This window comes from Heptranchias perlo, chromosome 15, assembly GCF_035084215.1.
Source record: "Heptranchias perlo isolate sHepPer1 chromosome 15, sHepPer1.hap1, whole genome shotgun sequence".
In the NCBI taxonomy this organism is placed as follows: Eukaryota; Metazoa; Chordata; class Chondrichthyes; order Hexanchiformes; family Hexanchidae; genus Heptranchias; species Heptranchias perlo.
Genome location: NC_090339.1, coordinates 23,569,379 through 23,593,774, shown reverse-complemented (window position 1 = coordinate 23,593,774; position 24,396 = coordinate 23,569,379). Strand labels below are relative to the sequence as shown.

Below are 24,396 nucleotides of genomic sequence, written 5' to 3'. Positions count from 1 at the left end.
CTACAGTTATGAGCGTAGCGGGTTTATACATATATATATATATAGATATATATCCATAGACCATAGAAAACAAGGAAATGATCTGTGGGCTCAGGATTATTCAATGTAGATGCTGAGGGAAGTGAAACGGAAAACAATTATCTGCAACTTCCTCTTAGAAAGGAAAGTGTTTTGGGGTAAAACGCAAACATTTATCAGTCTTTGAAGGGCAGAGGAAACAGGAAGCAGGTTGCTGTTGCATTCTCCGAAGTAATTGGTTATTATAAGGAGTAAAAAAATACATTTAATGTCATAGCATAGTAAAAAGGCACTTTTGTTGTAACAAGGAAGAAAACTTTAGGCTCTGGACACACATTTGGTTTGACGGAGTATCTGCACCTTCTGTTCTTTTACTTTCAAAAAGGTAAGAGATTCATTATTGCTCTATTATTTGTATTTGCTACAGACAAATCTCAGGCGTATAGTCCACCTGGACTGAGTTAACACAATTCTTATTATTTAGTGTACCCAGCATAATTACTGAAGCTGTGTCATAACTCATTTCAATAATGCATATCTGGACCTTGCCAGGAACAACAGCCGGATTGAAATGAACAAGGTGATTGTGTTTCCTGAGTTGAGCCGTTCTCTGCTAACACATACCATTTCTGAATATAACTTCTATCCATACATAGACTCTGTCAACTGCTTTATGGTTGGAGTTCCACAAGGTAAATAAATCAGGCTATTTTTTAATACATCGATAGTATACTTTTACAGCAATAATAAATTAATTTTAAAAATATATAAATATATAAATAATAATTTATTAAAAAATATTTTCAAGGCATAAACTACTGCAACATTTTAAAAGCCCGCTCAATGAAAGGTTCAAGAAAACAAATTGAAATTGATTTTGAAATAAATGTTTCTACAGTCCAATTTCTGACACGGTTGGTAGTTTTCTATTTTTCATTCATTTTACTTCTCTTGCTAAATACCTTCAAGGTATCTGAATCCACTTCAATTATACTGCCTCATTTCATTGGGTTTTATTTCTGAAAGTAACTAAATGTATAGTTTGTATGTCAAATAGTATCTATACAGGCTGAATTGTCTGCTTGGTGAACAACCCACATATTGTAGGGATCTGCACTCCAGTATCTTCAAGCTTGGCACTGAAACAAATGGAGGGACTACTTCATCAGCAGTGGAGGTGACAGTTACACAATGTTTTAGAGTTAAGCTTTACATTTTGCACTGGGTGAGTGAAGTGGTCAGTCCTGAAAGCAAAACAAAGCTTGAAACAATTACTGAGTGGATTCCTTTCCTCAGCACAACAGGAATTTAGGACAACCTATTTTATATAAAAATAGAAAACTGAAGTTTTATGAACAGTGGACTATTATATTGTGTTCTGCAACCAAAGTTTGAATTTTTTTATTCAGTACTATAGACTTTAATGTAACGACTGGAGGTGGTCCCTTCTACACAGCTGTGTCACTCAAAAAAATCAAACTGTCTCCCAGGACATTAGCACTGGAGCCACCATGGGTTGAAAGCTGAAAAAGTAGTGGTTTTGATGCTCCTTGAACACATATACAAGGTTTCATTGTGTTTAATCATTTAGATAATGCTAGGACCATTTCAGCATACTGTTGTAAACCAAAGCAGTTTAGTTCTGCGACCAATCACATCTATTTTTTTATCAAAAACATCAACATTGTCAGAGATTGCTCACTCAATTAAATAGACAGATGGAGGTTAGCTACTTCCTGATTCAGTACACTGCTGAAAGGCCACATAAACTCAAACATCTAACTAATGAGTAATAATGAGGTCCAACTTATAAGTCTTTGTTTGGTATTCCACAGAGACCAAGTCCCCAACCTAATTGATGTGGTACTTTTTTTTGGTTATAATATCCTTTTTTAAAAAAGAATCAATTATACTTTACGAGTGCCTGACAGATTAATGCTTCCCTTGTATCTCTGATATGGTCACATGCTGTGTTTCAATACCAGTTTATAACAACCACAGTTACAGACAGAGTATGAGGGAATATGTGCATTTAGCCAATATTTCTATGTTACTGTAATCCCTTTGTAAAGCTGATCTCAGGTCTCTGATTGTCTACTCGAATGTTACATTAGTACTGAGAATGAGGCTGGATGAACAAATGAAATTCATTTAAAAAAAGGTAAGGCTTACGGTGTGAGAATGAGATCAATACCTATAAGAAGAGAAAAGCGAAAAGTTGCATTCGGAAAATTGGCAGAAAACAAGATTGAATCTGGGTAAGAGAAACTAGTTATTATAAAAACAACACTCGGCTCCTTGTGTTAACTAAACAGCAGTTTGAAATAGACTTCAGGTTTAATGTTGCTGTCAGATGATTGCAGCCAATCCCCCTCCCCCTTCTATCCTACTGATCACCCTTCAGCATCTCATCTAAGTGGCCACTCTTCATGTGTTAGCCTAGACAATGAGCACTGGCCAGCTACTGTACCATAGGGACATCACAGCCGAAACCAATCCTGTCCTCATGTGGCATCCACACTCATGCACTTCCAGCATTGGTTGCTGCACTTCACATAGGAACAAAAAGCTCTCAGCCAAATTATTTTTCTTAAAATATAAACTAAACCAAAATATTTGGGTCTTGAAATTACACGGTGGGATTAGTAAACTGGCATTCTATGCAATTTTAGAGTTCAGTGGGATGATGCACAATGATTGCCTTTTGGGTCCGTATATGCATTCTCATCTACTAGACCAGGGTCCTTTCAATGTAACTAGTTCACTGTTGTAACATAAATAGCCACTAAATAACACATAGGTACATGAAGCTGGCTGTTACCACATCAATGATTATTTTGACACAAAATAAACCAGAGATTACTGTACATAACCATTGCACATAATGATGTTTAAAATAAAAGTTAATATAGCAGATTGCTGATCATAGAATCAAGGATTTTAATTTGATGTTTCAGTGTTCTCAGATCAAAATCAGACTTTTCCTGTTGGTGCAACAATATTTTCTGTCATTTTCAACCTGGTTTTCTGTATAAATGGGTGCGATCAGATATAGCAAAAGTGTGGAAACTGTTCATATGTCTTATTCAGAGTTCCAGTGTAATATTTAGGACTTTTTGCTGCTTTCAGGTTTGCTACTCTGGCTTTTGTTTCCACGACCACTCTTCCACCCCAGCTGCAATTGTCTGAGCCACAGACTTCCCTATGAACACTTTCAGTGCTGCCTCAGAGTGTGATCAGTCAAACCGAGACTGATCCTGTAATATTTTCCTTTCCATTTCTCTTCTTACTCTCCTTGTTTTTTCTCTCTTATCTTCTTGTTGCTGCCTTGTATAACCATTTTACTCTCACACTCTTTTTACGTTTCTCACTTGCCTAATTTTTATCATTTTTTAGGGGAAAGGTGGTCAAGATTGAAAATGCTAGGGAGTGTAACTTACTGTACTTTGTCCCTAAGTGCCATCATCAGGCATTCCAAAACTTGCTATAGCATGGGAAAGATGCAGAGTAAAGCTCCCACTAAACAGTCCTGTATCAAGCCTTAAATCCAAGTGCAGAAAAGCACCGTCCACCACACCACTGTGACATTTCATTTCACACCAACATCCTTGTGATCAATCAGCATACCCATCAACTTAATACCCCTTAGTGTCAAATTATGGCCAATTACATGTTGTGGATCCATGCCCCACTAGGATTTTCCCACTAAGACAGTGGGAGAGAAGTTAGGAGAAATTTCTTTATGTAGTGGTTTGTTGCAGCATGGAATGCTTTGTTTTTGGGAGTGGTTGAGGCAAGGACCATTCATTTTAAAGGGAAAATTAAATAAATACTGGAAGCCGAAGATGATACGGGGCAATGGAGAAGATCAGAGAGGTGCGATTAGTTTTGGATTGCTTTCACAAAGACCCAGCACAGACATGAGGGGTCGAATGACCTCCTTCTGTGCTGTAAACTTCCATAGTTCTTGTTTAGGATATATTTCCTAGACACTAAGACCAGAAAGATGAGCCACAATGTTTTTTCCAGTCCAGTAAATTCCAATGTTTATATGTTCTTTACAAAGCAGAAGCTTTTCATCCACCCAGTCTGGTGGATTTGAAAGTAAGCCCCAAAGAACAGTACTTGATTCTACTCTGCCTCACAGTTCTCCCAAATATTTGGAGAAAAACAGGGGTGAATATGCTGCCTGTGGATTATCAAATTATACTCCAATTTTGACCTTTTGATTGAACATTACCTACCACTCGATTCAAGCATTAATATAAAAGTATCATCTGGATCATTACTCTATGTAGCACTGAAAGATGGAGCTGAAACACAATTAATTCATTGTGTTGCTTTGATGTTTGAAAGCTAAAGACAACTGATTTATGGCAATGGCTAAAGGATGACGAGTTAATAAAAGCATCATTTTTTTTTATCTACAGTTCTCCAAAATGAAATGATTGTACTCCAGTGCTTTATTTGCAGGACTAATGACAATTCCGGTGTTAAAATTAATCTCAATTAATTACAGTGACAGTTCTTCAAATCATTGTTACAGAAAAATAAAGGTCAGTTTTTAGGCTGATTAAGAAATGCAAAACCCACAGTTGTGGGCTCTGTGTGGATTGCAATAGTCTTCATCATATTGAATAATTAAAGAAGACACAAAATGGGTTGCTACAAAGTGCCCTTGTAATACAGCACATCCCCCCACTTACCAGAAGCAATACTATAGGAGACAGGCAAGTATAATACAAAGAATAAGTGCACGCAAGAATTTCTCCGGCCTCATAAAAACTCAGTAAACAGATACTAATTAAATGCTCTGAGGAATATAATTATTTCTGTGCTGCTAGGACAACAAATGAGTCATCCGTGTAAAGCAATTGTTCAGGGTTCAGTAGTGTGGGTTGTAAGGTTATATTAATATCCTGGAGTTTCACTTTTGGAGTTGGGGAAAAGTGTTGCAGAGTTTTATTTTCTTGCAGGTCTGCCTGTGGTTGGTAATCTCCTTTAAGAGTTTCAATGGTCTGTGGTAAGGCTATTTGTACATTACCTGTGAAGGGAATGGGTGAATGGCCTATTCACATTCCAAACTCTTTCATGTTCTAGAACTTGCCATTATTAGAACAATTATAAATGTAAGGACCAACCATGGGTGGTACAAGTCAGGATATTCTTGTGATATTTAAACCAAAGGTATTAAGGGATATGGGCCAAAGGCAGGTATATGGAGTTAGATCACAGATCAGCCGTGATCTTATCAAATGGTGGAGCAGGCACGAGGGGCTGAATGGCCTACTCCTGTTCCGATGTTCCTATGTTCCTAAAGGGGTCCTCAGCTGTTTTCAGGTAAAGTTGCAGAAAATGTCAGGAGACATCTTTCTTGCATTAGATTGTGAGTTTTGTCCACTAGAAGTGATTTGAATGTACTTGTAATTGCTGTAGAATGTTTTGAATTGTTAAGGGGCTTCCAGCACCACACTTCTTTATTCATGAGGGTCCTTCTGGGAATTCCACTCTGGCAACAGGAGGAGGAGGAGGAGGAGGAGCAGCAGAAGGTAGGAGCAAACAGAGATGCAGCTGGAGGGACATCAAATAGAAGGTGAGCTCGCAGGATTCATCACCCTCCCAACAGAGTTTATAGGCGCAGGACAACATACATACAGTTCTCAGAGGAACATGCATAAAGAGGCTTCACTTCTCGTGGAAGGATGTGACAGAATTGTGTCACACCCTGCAACAAGACCTACAACCAATTGCCACAGCTAGCACAGCAGTGAACCTCCTTCCTGACGGTCACTTGCTCCATCAGGATCTTCATCGTTGTAGCAGACAACCTCGCACCAGTGTTGGAAGTCATGTTGCCTGCTTTTCCACAGTCTTGTTGGTCTTTATCCCCCTTAAGAAAAAGCCCCCACCACTTTAAAAAGTGTTGTTGCAGGCCTTTAAGAAGTGGCCTCCTTGCTGAATTTCTCACCTCCTAATTGGTGTACTGTATATTGGGAACATATTTTGCGCTGGCAGCTTGCTAAATGCATGATAATTAAGGCCAACCGTCAAAATTGCACAGGTCCCACGCCAACTCTTCCATTCAGTTACCATGTACACTTACCCACCAGCTGACCGGTATATGCGCAACACCAAAAACACCACTGCTACCTTTTTATCTGATTCATTAACAGATCAAACAATCTGGCCTGATCGAGAGAAAAAATATAGTTTTCATTTTGCTACTAGCTCAATTAAATTTATTAAAAAATCTATTGTTACATACAGTACACCAATTAGGAGGTGAGAAATTCAGCAAGGAGGCCACTTCTTAAAGGCCTGCAACAACACTTTTTAAAGTGGTGGGGGCTTTTTCTTAAGGGGGATAAAGACCAACAAGACTGTGGAAAAGCAGGCAACATGACTTCCAACACTGGTGCAAGGTTGTCTGCTACAACGATGAAAATCCTGATGGAGCAAGTGACCGTCAGGAAGGAGGTTCACTGCTGTGCTAGCTGTGGCAATTGGTTGTAGGTCTTGTTGCAGGGTGTGACACAATTCTGTCACATCCTTCCACGAGAAGTGAAGCCTCTTTATGCATGTTCCTCTGAGAACTGTATGTATGTTGTCCTGCGCCTATAAACTCTGTTGGGAGGGTGATGAATCCTGCGAGCTCACCTTCTATTCTAAATTGGGCCATGTAGCGCCCGTTGTTTCGGCGCCACGCGGCCTCTTGAACATCCAAGATGGTGTCTTGGCTGCGCGCGCACGTTTCCAGCGTGACATGTGTGGATGCAATCTTTTTTGGAGTTAGCGCATGCTCAAATACTGAATGCCAGAAGCATTCAAAGTAAGGAGAAAATGGATACAATCAGTGTGCAACGTTGATTTAAACCGATAGACACCATTTTGGCACTTAACGCTCAACTCGATGCACAGTTTTAACCCCAACCATCTGAACGTGTCTTCGAGTGCCTGGAGGACCCCCACCAGTGCTATTTAAAGGGACCATGCAGGATTTACAGGTTAGTGGCTGGATTATTGCTTCTGGCTGCTGATACATTTGTAACCGTTTCTGGAGGTCTCCTATACTTGAATACTAGGACGCAGGGACTAGCCTAATATTTAGAGTCAGGACTTGCAGGAGTGAAGTTAGGAAACGCTTCTATACACAAAGGGTGGGAGAAGTTTGGAACGCACTTCTGCAAATGGCAGTTGATTCTAGCTCAATTGTGAATTCTAAATCTGAGATTGATAGATTTCTGGGAACCAACAGTAATAAGGGATATGGGGCTAAGGCGGGTATATAGAGTTAGGCACAGGTCCACCATGAACTTATTGAATGGTGGAACAGGCTCAAGGCTAAATGCCACTGCCACTTGCTGCCTCCTGTTATGTGCCACCTTCTTCTGCAAGAAAGCAGGACGTGTGTCTGGATGATGTGCCTGTCGTGGTTGAATAGCTGCCTGTGTGTGTGGCCTGTGAGTTGCGGGGGGGGGGGGGGGGTGGCAGCTTGCAACAGTGGTAATGTGTAAGGGTGAGAGGAAGCATCTGATTGGAAGAATTAAGTACTGATGGAAAGAATTTGTTGGTACGTGCACGATGGGGGTGTAGTGCGTGGAGCAGTCGATGCGGCTAGTGGTGCAGGTGGTAGGAGCTGCCATTTGACAGTTGACCTCACTCAACTTGACCACTCGTGTCAAAGCATTGAACTTCTTCCTGCACTGCATCCATGATCATGGTGATGTGCGCCTGGCATTGACTTCATCTCCCATTGCCTCCCACTGCCTTTTGGATATATGTTTAGAGGGCCTCTTGCACCCTACCCCCCGCCCCCCCCCTGCCCCTCTGCAGATATAGGATGTCCCTCCTTCTGTCCACCTCTTGCACCCCCCCCCCCCCCCCCCCCCCGCCCCTCTGCAGATATAGGATGTCCCTCCTTCTGTCCACCTCTTGCACCAAGGCCTCTAGTGCATTAGCAGAAAACCTTGGTGCATGCAGTCTCGCAGGCCTGGTACCAACTCAGACTGGCAGATTGGTGAGGTCTGGCATGCAGATTGGAGGATGTGGGATTTAGTAGTGTGCAACCTTTATTCAATGTTTTAACATAACTCATCAGTATGTAAACATACGGATGGGACTTGCTTCTGTATTTTATGTGTGCAATGCCTGATCTACGTTCAAACTCCATGCAGACAGCAAACTGTTACTTTTAGCAAATAACAGGTACCAGCTACCCTTACGAGATTTGAAGAGACATCAGCCGCTAAATTGGGCCATGTAGCGCCTATTGTTTCGGTGCTACATGGCATCTCTGACATCCAAGATGGCGTCTTGGATGCGCACGCATGTTTCCAGCATGACGTGCGCCGGACGCCATCTTGGTATAGGAGTTAGCACAGGCGCAGATAACGAATGCTGGAATCATGTAAAATGGGGAGATAATGGCTTCAATCAGTGTGCAACGCTGATTTAAAGTGACAGACAAAATTTTGGAATTTAGCGCTCAACTCAACGCACAGTCTTAACCCCGACCACATGAACGTGTCTTAGAGTGCCTGGAGGACCCCCCACCAGCGCTATTTAAAGGGACCATACAGGATTTACAGGTTAGTGGCTGGATTATTGCTTCTGGCTGCTGAGACATTTGTAACTGTTTTTGGAGGTCTCCTAGACTTGAATACTGGGATGCGGGGACATAACCTAACATTTAGAGCCAGGACGAACAGGAGTGAAGTTAGGAAATGCTTCTACATGCAAAGGTGGGAGACGTTTGGAATGCTCTTCTGCAGATGGTAGTTGATGCTAGCTCACTTAGCTCACTTGTGAATGTTAAATCTGAGATTGATTGATTTCTGTGAACCAAGGGTATTAAGGGATATGGGCTAAGGTGGGTATATGGAGTAAGGTCACAGGTCCACTATGATCTTATTGAATGATGGAACAGGCTCGAGGGGCTAAATGCCACTGCCATTTGCTGCCTCCTGATATGCGCCACCTTCTCCTGCAAGAAAATGGGACACGTGTCTGGGTGATGTGCCTGTCATGGTTGAATAGCTGCCAGTGTGTATGGCCTGTGAGTTGTGGGTGGGCGGTTTGTAACAATGGTAATGTGTAAGGGTGAGAGGAAGGGAGTCTAACCACCTCCCCCTGACATTCAATGGCATTACCATCGCTGAATCCCCTACCATCAACATCCTGGGGGTCACCATTGACCAGAAACTTAACTAGACCAGCCACATAAATACTGTGGCTACAAGAGCAGGTCAGAGGCTGGGTATTCTGCGGCGAGTGACTCACCTCCTGACTCCCCAAAGCCTTTCCAACATCTTCAGGCACAAGTCAGGTGTGTGATGCAATACTCTTCACTTGCCTGGATGAGTGCAGCTCCAACAACACTCAAGAAGCTCAACAGCATCCAAGACAAAGCAGCCCGCTTGATTGGCACCCCATCCACCACCCTAAACATTCACTCCCTTCACCACCAGCGCACCATGGCTGTAGTGTGTACCATCTACACGATGCACTGCGGCAACTCGCCAAGGCTTCTTCGACAGTACCTCCCAAACCCGCGACCTCTACCACCTGGAAGGACAAGGGCAGCAGGCACATGGGAACAAAACCGTCTACATGTTCCCCTCCAAGTCACACACCATCTCGGAAATATATCGTCGTTCCTTCATCATCGCCGGGTCAAAATCCTGGAACTCCCTACCTAACAGCACTGTGGGAGAACCATCACCACACGGACTGCAGCAGTTCAAGAAGGCGGCTCACCACCGCCATCTTGGTTAGAAGAGTTGAGTACTGATGGAAAGAGTTTGTTGGTATGTGGGGGATTGGTGGTGTAGTGCATGGTGCAGTTGGTAGGAGACACCACTTGAGAGTTGACCTCACTCACCTTGACCACTCATGTCAAAGCAGTGAACATCTTCCAGCACTGCATCCAAGTCCATGCTGCTGTGCGCCTGTCATTGACTTCATCCCCTGCTGCCTCCCACTGCCTTTTGGATATATGTCTGGAGGGCCTCTTGTTCCCCCCCCCCTCTGCGGATATAGGATGTCCCTCCTTCTGTCCATCTCTTACACCAAGGTCTCTCAGCATCAGCAGAGAACCTTGGTTCATGCACTCTCGCAGGCCTGGTACCAACTCAGATCGGCAGATTGGTGAGGTCTGGCATGCAGATTGGAGGATGTGGGATTTAGTAGTGCACAACCTTTATTCAATGTTATAACATAACTCATCGGTGTAAGCATAGGGATGGAACCTGCATCTGTGTTTTATGTGTGTGATGTCTGATCTCCGTTCAGACTCCGTGCAGACAGTAGACTGTTATTTTCAGCAAGTAACAGGCTACCTTTAAGAGATTTCTAGGAAACATCCTCCCTTTAAGAGATTGAGCTCCCCTTGATGGTGGAAAGTGCGAATTGCATTGATTTCACGTGCAAGGCCCGGAATGGAATGCTGATTGCAGGTGAGTCCTCGGGCCAGCCGAATCTTGCGTCCTGCCTGTGCAAGTGTCATTGGACAATTGCACAGGCAGGTAATAGCGCATAACACTACCTACGCCCAAAAACGGCCCTTATCCAATTTTTCCCCCATCCTCCCTTTAAGAGATTGGGGCTCCACCTGCTGTTGGAAAGTGCGAATTGCATTGAGTCGATGTGTAAGACCTGGATTTCAATGCAGCTTGATGGTGAGTACTGAGGCCAGACGAAGCTCTCATCCTGCCTGTGCAGGAGCCATTGGGTGTAGGTTAATAGCGGATCACGCTACCAACGCCCAATAATAGGCCCTATCGAATTTCTTCCCCCCTTGAGTCCACAACACAGAAACAGACCATTTGGCCCAACTGATCCATGCCGGCGTTTATGCTCCACACGAGCCTCCTCACACTCTATACGTGTAATTAAAAAAGAAATATACAATACCATAATTTTCTCATTTGAAGCAGGACAGACCTTATTCCATCAGATATGTATCTAGTAACATGTCCTGTTTAAACTGTAAGTTTTGATTTTACACTTCGGTGAAACTTTTCTTTATATTTGCATTTATGATTTCGCTACAAATAGTGAGCAGAGTATGCTTTCCTTCTTTGTGCTTCTGGGGATTGTGTAATATTGTGCAGAAATACTTGTTGCATTTTATACTTATTGCATACACAGAATTCTTTGTCGAACCTTTCTACGGTAGGGCAAATACTAGCATCTCAGCCATTGATTCTTTCTTTCAGACTAGTATGCATTCTATTGGAATCCTTTGGATGAAGCTACTGTTTTACTCAGGATGTAGTTAGTGGTTTTTGTGTGAATGGGCCTCAACAAAAATATAGGAAGGAAGGAAATAGGAAAGGAAAACCTATGGGGGATAACATTAACATGGAATTTAACTTGTATTATAATTCAAAAGAAGAGGTAGTGCATGTGTGGTCTCCATTTTGTGTTGCATGTGGAAAAACTCAGTGTTTATTAGCAGATTTTAATATTGAATTTGCATTCTACTGACTATGTAGTTTCGTAATTCCTCCTTTCAATTCTCATTCATCAAAATTTGTTCATCTTGTGTCATCTTTTAAGCAGATTGCTTCTACATTCTTTTTGGGTTTGCTGTTGAACTTGCTCTTCCCAAATAATCAGTTTTCTTTTGCTAAACACTTCTATAGCCAACTCAGTTTCCGCTGGATAATTACTAGGGCTCTCCGATTTCCTATATCAAAACTGTTGCTTTCAATTTCTGCTGAATTCTGATTAACTGAATAAAAATGTCTGAGGAATTTAATAATCTCAGATAGATATCTGCACAGATGACTCACTGTGCTTACTTTTAATAAAACTTAATTATTACATTAAACATTTCTTTCCCTGCTGCATAGAATGCAATGCTAAAATCACAAACCGTTCTTTCCTGAAATATCTATACCAACACAAATCAGGTCTGTCTCATCCAGCATACATTTTGTTCCTTGTATTTTCTCCCTGCTTCTCCCTGAAAGTGCTCACTCCTGTTCGGTTACTGTTCCACTACTGGAAGCTCTCTGAAACTTTATTCAAAGGGCCACTCTTCATGTAAGAGTCTGTACAGTGAATACTGGCAGTTTGTTTAATTGTGGAGGATATCACAGCTGAGCCCGATCCTGTACATTTGATCATTAGCTTGGTTACCAAATCTAATGAAGTCAGACTCTAGTACAGAACAAGTTAATTCTTTACTTCAAATTGTAAATTATTGTACTGACGTTTGTGGAAAAAAGTCATTATCTAGATGTAGTTAAAGCAGTATCTCCGTACATGGGCCTCAAAAAAAAGGAAGGAAATAGAAAAAAACATTTGCAATCATTGGCTTAGTTGAGTGAGTAGCACACTCATCTTTGGATCAGAAGATTGTTGAATGAGCTCCACACCAGGATTTCAGCATAGAATCTGGGGTAACACTCAAATGCAGGAGTGCTACATTGTTGGAGGTGCCATCCTTTGGATAAGATGTTAAACTGACGTCCTGCGTGTCTATTTAGATGGGCATTAAAGTTCCCACAACACTATTCGAAGAAGAACTGGGATTGCTCCAAATTTTGTGGCCAATAGTCCTTCAGCCAAACCTACAAAAAACATTAACTGAGAATTCATTTCATTGCTGTTTGTTGGATATTCTTGGTGCAGAATGATTGTTGTGCTTCCCTGCATTACAACATTCATTGTACTCCATAGGTAATTCATTGTGTGATATTTTGACATGTAAATGCTAGTTCTAATTTTTCCTGGTCAGTTATATTGTACACGATATCCAAAACTCCAGTATCCATTGAAAGAAAAATTAGAATTCTCTGTGTACTACCGTTATCCCACTGTATGTTCAGGCCACTGTGGCTCTCTTCATACCACTGGACTTGTCCTACATCAACAAATGCACCACGCGAGAGCCAATTTTAACCAGCTGAAATCAGCATTAATGGGGTGGTAACAGCCTTAAAATGGGGACGAACCGTCCCATTAACACCGTTGAACTGACCGCTGCCATTTTTAGAGGGGTCTTCCCATGGGTGGCTGGAGTGCACCTGTTTCAGGAGGTAGGGCCTCTTTACAAAGAAAATTGATGTCCTATGACATACTTAGGATCCCAACTGCAATTTTAAGGGACACGTGGTCAGAGCTGTAAAGGGACCATTGCTGGCTGCTCCAAATATTGCTCCAAAACATTTTTCAAGTTATATTTTTGCAGAACCAGGAAGAGCACGAGTGCTCCTCTTGGCTCCACAAAAATACTGCCAGCAGGAATGCCAGTCAGCTGCCCGAAAGTTTAAATCTATCCCAATGTTCTCCCAATAAGACCATTGTGTGTGTCAAGCAGTAACTCACCATATTTTCTAAACTAAATTGAAACATTAAGTGCAGTCAGTACAGAACAGAACATGTCATTATGGTAATAAACTCCACAAGCCACCATGGCCATTATGTTACAGTTTCTGAAGCAAATTTTATTTGCAGTAATAAGGAGACAATTATTTTCTCTTTATTTTCCCCCAATTTTCTCCCCTTGTTTCCCAAAAAACTCTTGCTGGATAGGGTTCCACAGGTGCCAGCAACTCTCCATTCCTTTGCTTAAGTAACCATCTGTGATGCGTGAGACCAGAAAGTGTGTGAAAGTAAGCTGTTTGATGGTTCATCACGCATTCAATGTGCACAGTTTCTAGCAGGAGTTACAGGATGGCAATCAGTAATGGGAAATCAATGCTGATTTTCCCCCCTTTATTGTCCAGAGATACTGAAATCAATTTTAGCAACTCTATTGCTGTCCCATTTGAAATCAGTCAGCTGGGTACATATCAGGGCCCTTTATAACTCAGTACCACACTAGGTGGTGCATTTACCCATTGAGCTGTTGTAATGAATAAAATCTGTCAACACATCATTTTAGTAAAGGAAACAAAAGGATTTGCATTTATAGATTTGGTTATATTGTAATTTTTCATGTCAAAATTTCAATTAAACCTGCAATATGTTAACAACCATATTCTAGATTCTTAAGTATCTTTTTCGGTTTATAAATGTAAAATCTGTATTGTGTCATAATTATATGACTGATCACAAAAAACACCCCAAACCAACAACATTTAGGACTATTTTTAAAACATTAACATTCTTTGATTTTATTGAGACTGTAGAATATGTTAATAAAATTATACATGCAGTAGTATTAGATTGCAATTTAATGTTAGGTTTCAAATGAATTATAGATAGATAAACATGATAGCACTCTTACTGCAAATTTTAGCTAGCTTTACTGTGCTATATTGTGTGATGGTAATGAAATCAATGTTTCCAATTACTACCCTTTCAAATTTATTCCAATCCGCTATTTTTATATATTCTGTATTTGTGCGTTTGAGTTATTCAGAAACATCTTCCACACTGAGCACTGTGCTCTTCTTGGCCTAGTTAGATCCTTATTTCCAAGCAGAGTAATTGCAACCTACAGCTTTCACAGCTGCTAACTCTGCCTCAATCCCTTCCCTGCTCTTCACTGTCAGGCGACATTGATTTTTAACTCTAAAGCTCAATACTGAAGATGCATTTTTGTATACTTCTTCTTAAAGATATATTACCTTCATGTGAAAAGCTCATTTTTATTGTGTGGTTTAGGAATATTGACCGCCTTTGAAAAATGAAATCACTGGCTGCTGTACTCTAGTTCGACTCTGTGCTGCCAGCAGTACAAATATCAAATGCTTTCCTAGAATGTAAGGAATCTTACAACACCAGGTTATAGTCCAACAATTTTATTTTAAAATCACAAGCTTTCGGAGATTATCTCCTTCGTCACTCACCTGACGAAGGAGATAATCTCCGAAAGCTTGTGATTTTAAAATAAAATTGTTGGACTATAACCTGGTGTTGTAAGATTCCTTACATTTGTCCACCCCAGTCCATCACCGGCATCTCCACATCATTCCTAGAATGTGATAGCCTGTGAGGGTATGTTAGCATTCATGCAGGTATGAATCACATCCTCTTCAATTCTTATTCCACATTTATTCAAATATATTGTTCATTTATTGTACTTCCTCAGGACTTTCATTTACTTGTCATGTGTAGTAATGTAGGGCAATTGCTGGTATCCATGTCATGGTAAATTTATGGTTGCTGATGCTGAGGTAGTTGTCTAGATTACCAAAAGCAAACAACATGTCAGATAAACCACATTTGCATGGCCCTTTCAATAAAACCAGGCTGCTTTCTTTTTGTTTACTCCATCTTTTTGCTGGAGGTGTAGAAATAATGTAACACTCTTTTCAAACCATATGCAATGGTGTCAAATCAATGCAAAGTATATGAACAGTCCACCAGTTTGACATCATTTCAGTGGCTTAAATAGAAGCCTCTACATGTCCCACTCTAACAAATGTCAGATTTTTCCCATATATTAAATAAACATTGCTTGCAACATTCACACAGGCTGGCAGACTGCTGTTTCCTTTTCTGTGGTCTTTCCTTTTGTGTTTGGGCTGTGACACCTGTTTTAGGCAGTAGGTTTCCACATAACATTTCTTTCAGTTTTCCTTCCCTAGACAGCTCAGCATGTTACTTCTAGGAATAAGTGTTTGGATTTGGACGATTCAGATTCATCATCCTCTGACTCTGCAGTTTGAATATTAAGGTTCCATCAGTGAGCAGGAAAACAACCTTTTCTAGTCTGAGAGGGGGGAAAATGTGTACATATGTAAAGATACCATCAGTGGACTGTTAGGGACTAGGGTACGTGCTAGTGCAAGGCAGCCAAAGATCATACCAACAAATCTATACCGTCCGCCCACACATTAGATGACCAAAGAATGACTGTGACATAAAACCAATATATTTTTGTGTCTCCCACAATGGGTGGCAGTGAATAGTTGTCATTATGAAAGGACGCACAAAATATATGCACACAAAACAATGTCATTCCAATACAGAGGGTGATGTGTTTCTATTTTAAAGGCAGAGGTGAATTTAATCAAAAATGGTCCAAAACTGATTTATTTATGTTTTTTTTCCCCGAAGATCCCACATTTTAGGTCAATTTGGAATCAACAGTCAACTCTAATTGAGCAATACTTTTCCATATAGCTTCTGGATTTTCTTTTCTTTAACTGTTAGTAAGCGTAGATGTAGAGAAGATGTTTCCACTTGCAGGGGAGACCAGAACTAAGGGCCATAAATATAAGATAGTCACTAATAAATCCACTAGGGAATTCAGGAGAAACTTCTTTACGCAGAGAGTGGTTAGAATGTGGAACTCGCTACCACAAGGAATAGTTGAAGCAACTGGCATAAATGCATTTAAGAGGAAGCTAGATAAACACACGAGGAGAAAGGAATAGAAGGATATGTTGATGGGGTTAGATAAAGAAGGGTGGGAGGAGGATGGCGGAGAGCATAAACACCTGCATGGACCTGTTGGGCTGAATGGCCTGTTTCTGTGCTGTACATCCTATGTAATTCAATGTAATATTAGGATATTTAAACTTGTTTAGAACTTGATCATAGTCCATTGTATCCCATGACATTGTCCATTGTATCCCATATCATGTTTGTGTATGTACCATCCTTATCATAATGCTGATTAAAGTTATCTTTTTGTGGTTTCTCGTATTACATCAGTTCTTATTTCTCATCTCTTGAGTCCTGCTCTACCTTCTTAATTGTACATTCTTTCTCCTATCTCACCAGTAATATCTTTTAGTTAGTAGAAACGTTAAACTTTTGCAAACCTGTTCCGTATTTTGTTACATCTTCAGAGTAGTTTTTCTTTATATAGTTTAGTGATGGTGGTGTCTCAGTTTATTTCCAGCATTAAATGTATGTCTTTTCCAGGACGATCCCAGGCCATTAGACTTAGCCAGAATGCATACCATTCACTCACTTAAAGCTAACTTAAAACATGAATTACATTTGGAGCAGCATGTGTTTAGTTACTAACCCTGATTCACATTCAATCGAGGTTCGAAAGAACATACAGTTCTCTCCAGTCAGATAAATTAACCTAGCGGCTCTGGGCTGGGTCACACTGGAGCAAAGAAGAGAACATTTAATTCCCTTGTTTTAGTAAGTGCAAAGGAAAACAATACACTTTTGTAGTTGCGTCTCCCGCAGGTCTGAGCTAGATGAACGTACAATGAGAACGCATCAATCCCTTGTATTAGTAAGATCAAAAAATACCAACCTTCGTAATCCAAGTTCTGCCATTTTTCTTTTGTGGAGAACAAGGGAAAATTGGTTCCTACCCATAAGCTATGTTAGACAATCTAGGTAAAATGTTAAAGGCAGCAGCTTGAATGATATTAGTGATCAGTTGCATCTTAAAAATAAAATGACAATCCAGACTGACATTTTAGTGCAGTACCGAGAGAGTGCTGTGTTGTTGTAGGTGCTATGTTGCGCACGGAACATTAAACTAACCAACCTGCTCTCTTAGGTGCACAGAAAAGATCCCACAGCATTATTTGAAGAAGAGCAAGGGAGTTTTCCTGGCCTGGCCAATATTTATCCCTCAACCACCAACATTACATGGATTATCTGGTCATATACCGCACTGCTGTTTGTGAGATCTTGCTGTGCGCAAATTGGCTGCTGTGCTTTCCTACATTACAACAGTGACTACACTTCAAAACTATTTCATTGGCTGTAAAGCTTGGCAAATCCTGAGGTTGTGAACGGCGCTATATAAATGCAAGTTCTTTTTTTTCTTTTATCTACTAGCGAAAGATTGAATATAATTTTATTGTTCATTGCATGACACAGTAAAAGCTAACACCACTGCTCTATTATTGCATGAATTATAAAGGTGTTTTACACAAGAGTGATGATAATTATTTTAAATACCTGTTTGTTCTTAGAGATGCAGCAGATCATTAATAAAACTTTATGTAAATATCCTCCCAATTGATGATTCTGTGAATGTATCTGCTTTTCTATGTGTCGTAGATCTGTTTCCTAGCCAGTCTTATAAGCTTATATAAAAAAGAGCTGTTTTTGAGGACCATTTTCAGCCTTGACTTTCGTTGATATATCTGAAATGTACTGCTTCAGGTTTTTGAATACAAAACCAGACCTGTCAAGATTCATCCATTTGGTGTAAGATTCACTTGTCTTAGTTTTGAAAAGTAAGCTGTTTCAATGCATCTTACTTCAAAAAATAAACATTTAAATGGGTTTGCAATTGGCCTCCAGATTTTAGATCATAAATCTCACTCCACGCAAGAGCTTATCCTTGAAGCCTCTGTATATCAAGGATGTATTTGAGATTCATTGAATGGGTGTAAATAAAATAAGATACACTGTATCTGACTTCACTGTCAGCACTTATACCATACCAACAACATGGTACTAGAATCAATTTCTAACGGTTAGTCAACAGCGGTCTCAACGTTATGCTGTCTCTGCGGAAATGTACAGTACAGAAACAAAAGCAGAGAAACATAGGTTACCATAACCATTTAGTACCACAACCATTTTGTGGCTTTATAGAGCCGAGTGTGGTTGGGTTTGGAGGATACAGTTTCAGTACGTGTTATCTGAATTCAACAACCATTTGTTTTTTGTCTTTATGAGAAAATGTTAGGCAAACCTTTGTTTGGGAAAGGATAAAAATCAGAAGATTTATGCAGCATTTTCGACAGAAGCACTTCATGTGCAAGTGATCATAATGATACTTTTCAAAATCACATTGTATGTTCGTAACGAAATGAAAACCTTTTGTCAAAATCTTTTTCATGAAGAGTACCCGTTTATTCACAGGACTACTTAATATGGTTTTCAAATCCTATTCTGGCCTGGGTGCGAGCAGAATCATGTGAAAGTAGAAAATGTTAGCAATTTATTTGGGTTGTGGATCATATCTTTTCAGCAAAGTTTATGTTTCCATTGTTAAAATTTATTATGCATTGTGTAATGTTTCAGACATTCTGGTTGCTTTTTAGCCAGTGTCATTCAGGAGGTATAGAATCATAGAATGGTTACAGCACAGGAGGCCATTTGGCCCATCGAGCCTATGCCGGCTCTCTGTAAGAGCAATCTAGTTAGTTCCATTCCCCTGCTCTTTCCCCGCAGCCCTGCAAATATTTTTCCTTCAAGTATTTATCCAATTCCTTTTTGAAAGCCATGATTGAATCTGCTTCCACTACCATTTCAGGCAGCGCATTCCAGATCATAACTACTCACTGTGTAAAATAGTTTTCCCTCAGCAACCTAGGACGCATCCCATCCGGACCAGGTGACTTATCTACTTTAAGTGCAGCTAGCCTTTCTAGTACCTCTTCTTTATCGATTTTTAGCCCATCCAGTATCTCATCTATATCTTCCTTTACTGAGACTCTGGCAGCATCTTCTTCCTTGGTAAAGCCAGTACCTCGATCATCCCCTCTGCCTCCATGAGAAGATCTCCTTTATGGTCCCTAATCAGCCCCACCCCTCCTCTTACTACCTGTTTACTGTTTACATGCCTGTAGAAGACTTTTGGATTCCCTTTTATGTTGGCTGCCAGTCTTTTCTCATATTCTCTCTTTGCCCCTCTTATTTCCTTTTTCACTTCTCTATACTTTCTATATTCATCCTGGTTCTCACTTGTATTATCAACCTGACATCGGTCATATGCCCCCTTTTTCTGCTTCACCTTAGTATCTATCTCTTTCGTCATCCAGGGAGCTCTGGCTTTGGTTGCCCTACCTTTCCCCCTCGTGAGAATGTACCTAGACTGTACCCGAACCATCTCCTCTTTAAAGGCCGCCCACTGTTTAATTACAGTTTTGCCTGCCAATCATTGATTCCAATTTGCCCGGGCCAGATCCTTTTTTTCCTTCCCTATCTTTCCTGAACACCTTGTATCCAGGAATATTTAGTACCTAATCCTGCCTTTTTTTGAGCCAGGTCTCTGTTATCACCACTACATCATAATTCCATGTGGCTATTTGTGCCTGCAGCTCACCAACCTTATTTACCACGCTTCATGCGTTTACACACATGCTCTCTAAACCTATCTTAGACCTTCTCGTATTCTCTTTTGGTCTGATCCACCTATTAATGTACTATCTCTTACTCTAGTGCTATCTGTCTTTCCCAATCCTTTGTGTACTTTGTTTCTCCTTACTAATGCTACATCCTGGTGCACATCCCCTGCAAATTTGCTCCTCTACATCCTTCCCACTAGTTGGTGGCCCATAGATAGGAGATATTTTTATCATTTGGCAGATTGGGTGGATTAGGGGAAGGAATCTTCTTTTAGCATATTTCACTTGTGCGCTGTTCCCCGGCCGGCGATTCTGTTGCATCAAAATTTATTTTATGTCTTGCGAATTACTGACTGTTTGAATTTTGTTAAAGATCACCATCCAAAACAAAGAAGGATGCCAACCTCGGCTAATCTTAATTTTAAATTAGATATTTAAATCTAAAAGCATTGCATTCAAGTCATAGACTACAATTCATGGAACAATATTTTGGTCAGACACTACCTGAACATGAGTTACCCAAAGGCATGAGAACTTTTGCGTGCATATCACATTGCGATTCAGAAATAAACGTCTTTTATGCTATGACTTTTATGCATGACTGGCACAGTAATTCAATTGAATATACACAGGCAAGGCATTTTTATGAAACAGAAAAAGAGAATGACACATTCAAATGATTTACACAACATAGCTAGATGTTGATGAAAACATCAGTGTATTTGAAAATTCAGCATTTCAGTATTACCCATCTTTTTGCATGTTTGCATGTCTCAGAGCATTTCTCAAAATATGTTAACAGGCAATGGGCCGGATTTTGCTGTTAAAATGACAGTGAGGCTAAGAGCACTCATCGTTATTGTTGTGCAAGTCGGACAGTAGCTTTTGGCAACCGCACATGCGCAGTTAAACGTGGAAATCAGGAAGTGTTCATTCGTCACTCAGCAAATTCCGGCCCACTAACTTCTTGGGACTATTTGTAACATAAGTTTTTACACCTCCACTATGCTTTCGGGAAAATTTGTCAATCATATAAGATTGCTTGTTGATTTTGATAAAATTATACAGTGGCTGCTTTAGGACGCTTCAATAGACATCACCATCATGCAAACCTGGTAACAGGTTAAAGGATTTGTGCACAGTGTCAAGGTTCTTTAAGCTAGGAATCATTCTTGTACTTCTCCTCTGGACCTTTTCCAGGGCCACTATATTGTTAAATGTATTTTTATTAAAAATACAATTAACATTTATCACCCACCATGTGAGGGGACCAAAACTGAACACATTACTCTAGACACGGTCTGACCAGCGACCCGTATATTGTCAAAATGGTATCCTTTGAGTTATACAGAATGGTTCTATTAATACCTTGTTAGCTTTGGCTACAGTTTCTCTACATTGATAACGAGCCTTTCGTTGATCTGTGCACAATAACACCAAGATCTTTTTCTCTCTCAATCTCTTTCGGTATTGTTCCTTGCAAATGATATGTGTTTTCTGTGTTGGCCCTACCAACATACATGACACTACATTTATCTAAATTAAACGCCATTTGCCAATGTGTGGCCCACTCCCCTAGCACATCTGAACCTTTTTGAATTTGATTGCATTCCTCTACTATCTTAACCCTTTAACCCTTGCACAGATTTTGGTGTCATTTGCAAACTTACTTACCATACTCCCAACACCACTGTCCAGGTCATTAATAAAGATTGTGAAGAGTAGCAGGCCTAGGACTGATCCCTGGGGGACACCACTAGTAACATGTCTCCAAGCTGAACCACATTCATTAAGGTAGGAATCATTCTTGTAGCTCTCCTCTGGACCTTTTCCAAAGCTGCTATATCACCCACCATGTACTGGGACCAAAACTAGGCACAGTATCTAGATGTGGTCCGACCTGTATAGCGTTAAAATGGTTTCCTTTGATTTATACTGAATGATGTTATTAATACAACCCAAAGCCTTGTTAGCTTTAGCTACAGTTTCTCTACATTGGTCATGAACCTTCAGTGATCTGTGCACAATAACATCAAGATCTTTTTGTCGCTCAACCTTTTTCAGTATTGTTCCCTGCAAATGACACTTGTATTCTGTGTTGGCCCAACCAACACGCATGACACTACATTTATCTAAATTAAATGCCATTTGCCAATGCATGGCCTGCTCCCCTAGCACATCTAAATCTTTTCTTGATTTGATTGCACTCCTCTACCGTCTTAACCCTTGTACAGATTTTGGTGTCATTTGCAAACTTACTTACCACACTCCCAACACCACTGTCCAGGTCACTAATAAAGACCATGAAGAGTAGTGGGCCTAGGACCGATCCCTGGGGGACACCACTAGTAACATAAAGGAGGAAAGACTTGGATTTATATAGTGCCTTCCATGACCTCAGGACATTCCAAAGCGCTTTACAACCAATTAGGTAGATGTCTCCATCCGTTAGCTACAACATTTTGGCTGTGGGTTTGGATCCAATTCCTAATCCAGCTTTTCACATTTCTACTGATACCACAAGATCCTATCTTGTCAAATAACCTAGTGTGAAGTACCTTATCAAAGGCTTTCTGAAAGTCCAGGTACCGTATTACCCTTATCCACTACCTTAGTGCCTTCCTTAAAAAACTCTATCAAACTTGTTAAGTACAACCTATTTTTTCAGAAGCCGTGTGGTGTATTTCTAATGACCCCTTCCCTTTCCCAGTAATCATAAAAGGGCATGTCTTACGATTCCTTCTAGCATCTTACCAATAATTGATGTCAGGCTGATAGGCCTGTAGTTTGTATTAGTATTAGTAAATTGTCCAACCTCTGCTTCAGGATTTTGAAATATTGCTGTTTCACTAACAGATGTATACATCAGGAAATAACTAAATGATGTTAATAGCCTGACTGGTGCATTCAGGGTCGACAAATAGAATGGAAAAGCAAAATGTGAGATGTGGACTTCAGCCCATACAAGCTAAATATATAGGCTGTAAATGCCACATCCCACCAACAAAGGGTCATCATACACATCCAGTTTTCCTGAGATAACTATTCATTGTGTGCACTTCTTCCCTTCAATGATAGATAGCCATTACTCACACCATTCAGAAGTATTGTTCTGGAGATTTATACAATAGTCATGTGAGCCATGCTTTGATGTTCCTCCAAGAGAAACCACTTGGGCTCCATTCAGCTCCTCCCCCAAGTTTAGATTAATGACTAGGCCATTCTTTGGTGCCATGGATTAGAGCTCCAATACATGGCACCAGTGCACTGTCCAGATTTAAAAGATGTTCTATAACTTGTGTGCAGAATTATTAACAGTAGATGTGGATTGTCAGGCTCTTAAAAGTTACACATTGCCACAGGCAGAAACGAGGATTACTACAGTCATCTTCTGTGCTACCTGCACCCATCAGATTTCAGCCAGTCCCCTGTAGTTGTCAGTTAGTCCAAGTTGACTTTCAAGTCTTTCAGTTATGCACTATGTTTTGGTGGCTGTTACAATATTGAGTTTTATGTGAGATTTTCTACTTTGGTAGGTTCAATATACATTCTGTCAGACTGAGAATCAGACAAGAAACCAACAGAAACTCTATTTAACAAAGAACAGGTAATGAACAGTACACATTGCAAAACCGTGTATTCACAGTCATTTACAAACCTTGTTATCCGTCAAGATATATATCAAAACACTGAAGACTCTTCTCCCTCAACAGCTCTCAACGTACACTGAATCTTCTCATCTGGTAAACCTAGCGCAGTTTCTGTGCTGTCTACAGCCTGACTAATGAACTAAGCACAGGTAACTCAATATAAACGCAAATATGGAAACTCTTGGCCACATAATTGTCCATCAAAAGGATGATGAGAATCATTTGTTCTGACCCTAATTGTGGGCCCGGCCGCACTCTTCATCCCAGACATAGCTGTCAAATAAGAACATTACCCCAGGATATCAATCACCTAACAGGTTTTGGAATTGAATGAGATAGCTAATTTCTTTGATCTACCAAATGGGTCTCATCCTCATCCTGATCAACTTCCCTGCTGTAAATACATCTGTCCACGATAGCATTGGCAGGGGTCACCACTGCACTGCGCTTATGAAGATGAAGTCTCTTCTTCACAGTGAGGACATTGTGTAGTGTGACACTACTCAACACAGCAACTCGTCAAGGCTTCTTCGACAGCACCTCCCAAACTTGCAACTGCTACCACCTAAGAAGGACGAGGGCAGCAGGCGCATGGGAACACCACCGTCTGCACGTTCCCCTCCAAGTCACATATCATCCTGACTTGGAAATATATCACCGTTCCTTCATCATCGCTGGGTCAAAATCCTGAAACTCCCTACCTAGCAGCACTGTGGGAGTACCTTCACCACATGGACTGCAGTGGTTCAAAAGATGGCTCACCACCA

General features: G+C 40.6%; 1 protein-coding gene across 1 annotated transcript in view; it reads left to right on the top strand.

Moving 5' to 3' along the window:
* The first annotated feature begins 213 nt into the window (after positions 1–213).
* LOC137332895 (kelch-like protein 4) overlaps positions 214–24,396 on the top strand; it is a 286,378-nt gene continuing 262,195 nt past the window's right edge. The window contains exon 1 of the mRNA XM_067996887.1: positions 214–403. The gene's annotated coding sequence lies outside the window, so the exon portion shown is untranslated. The remainder of the gene's footprint in view (positions 404–24,396) is intronic.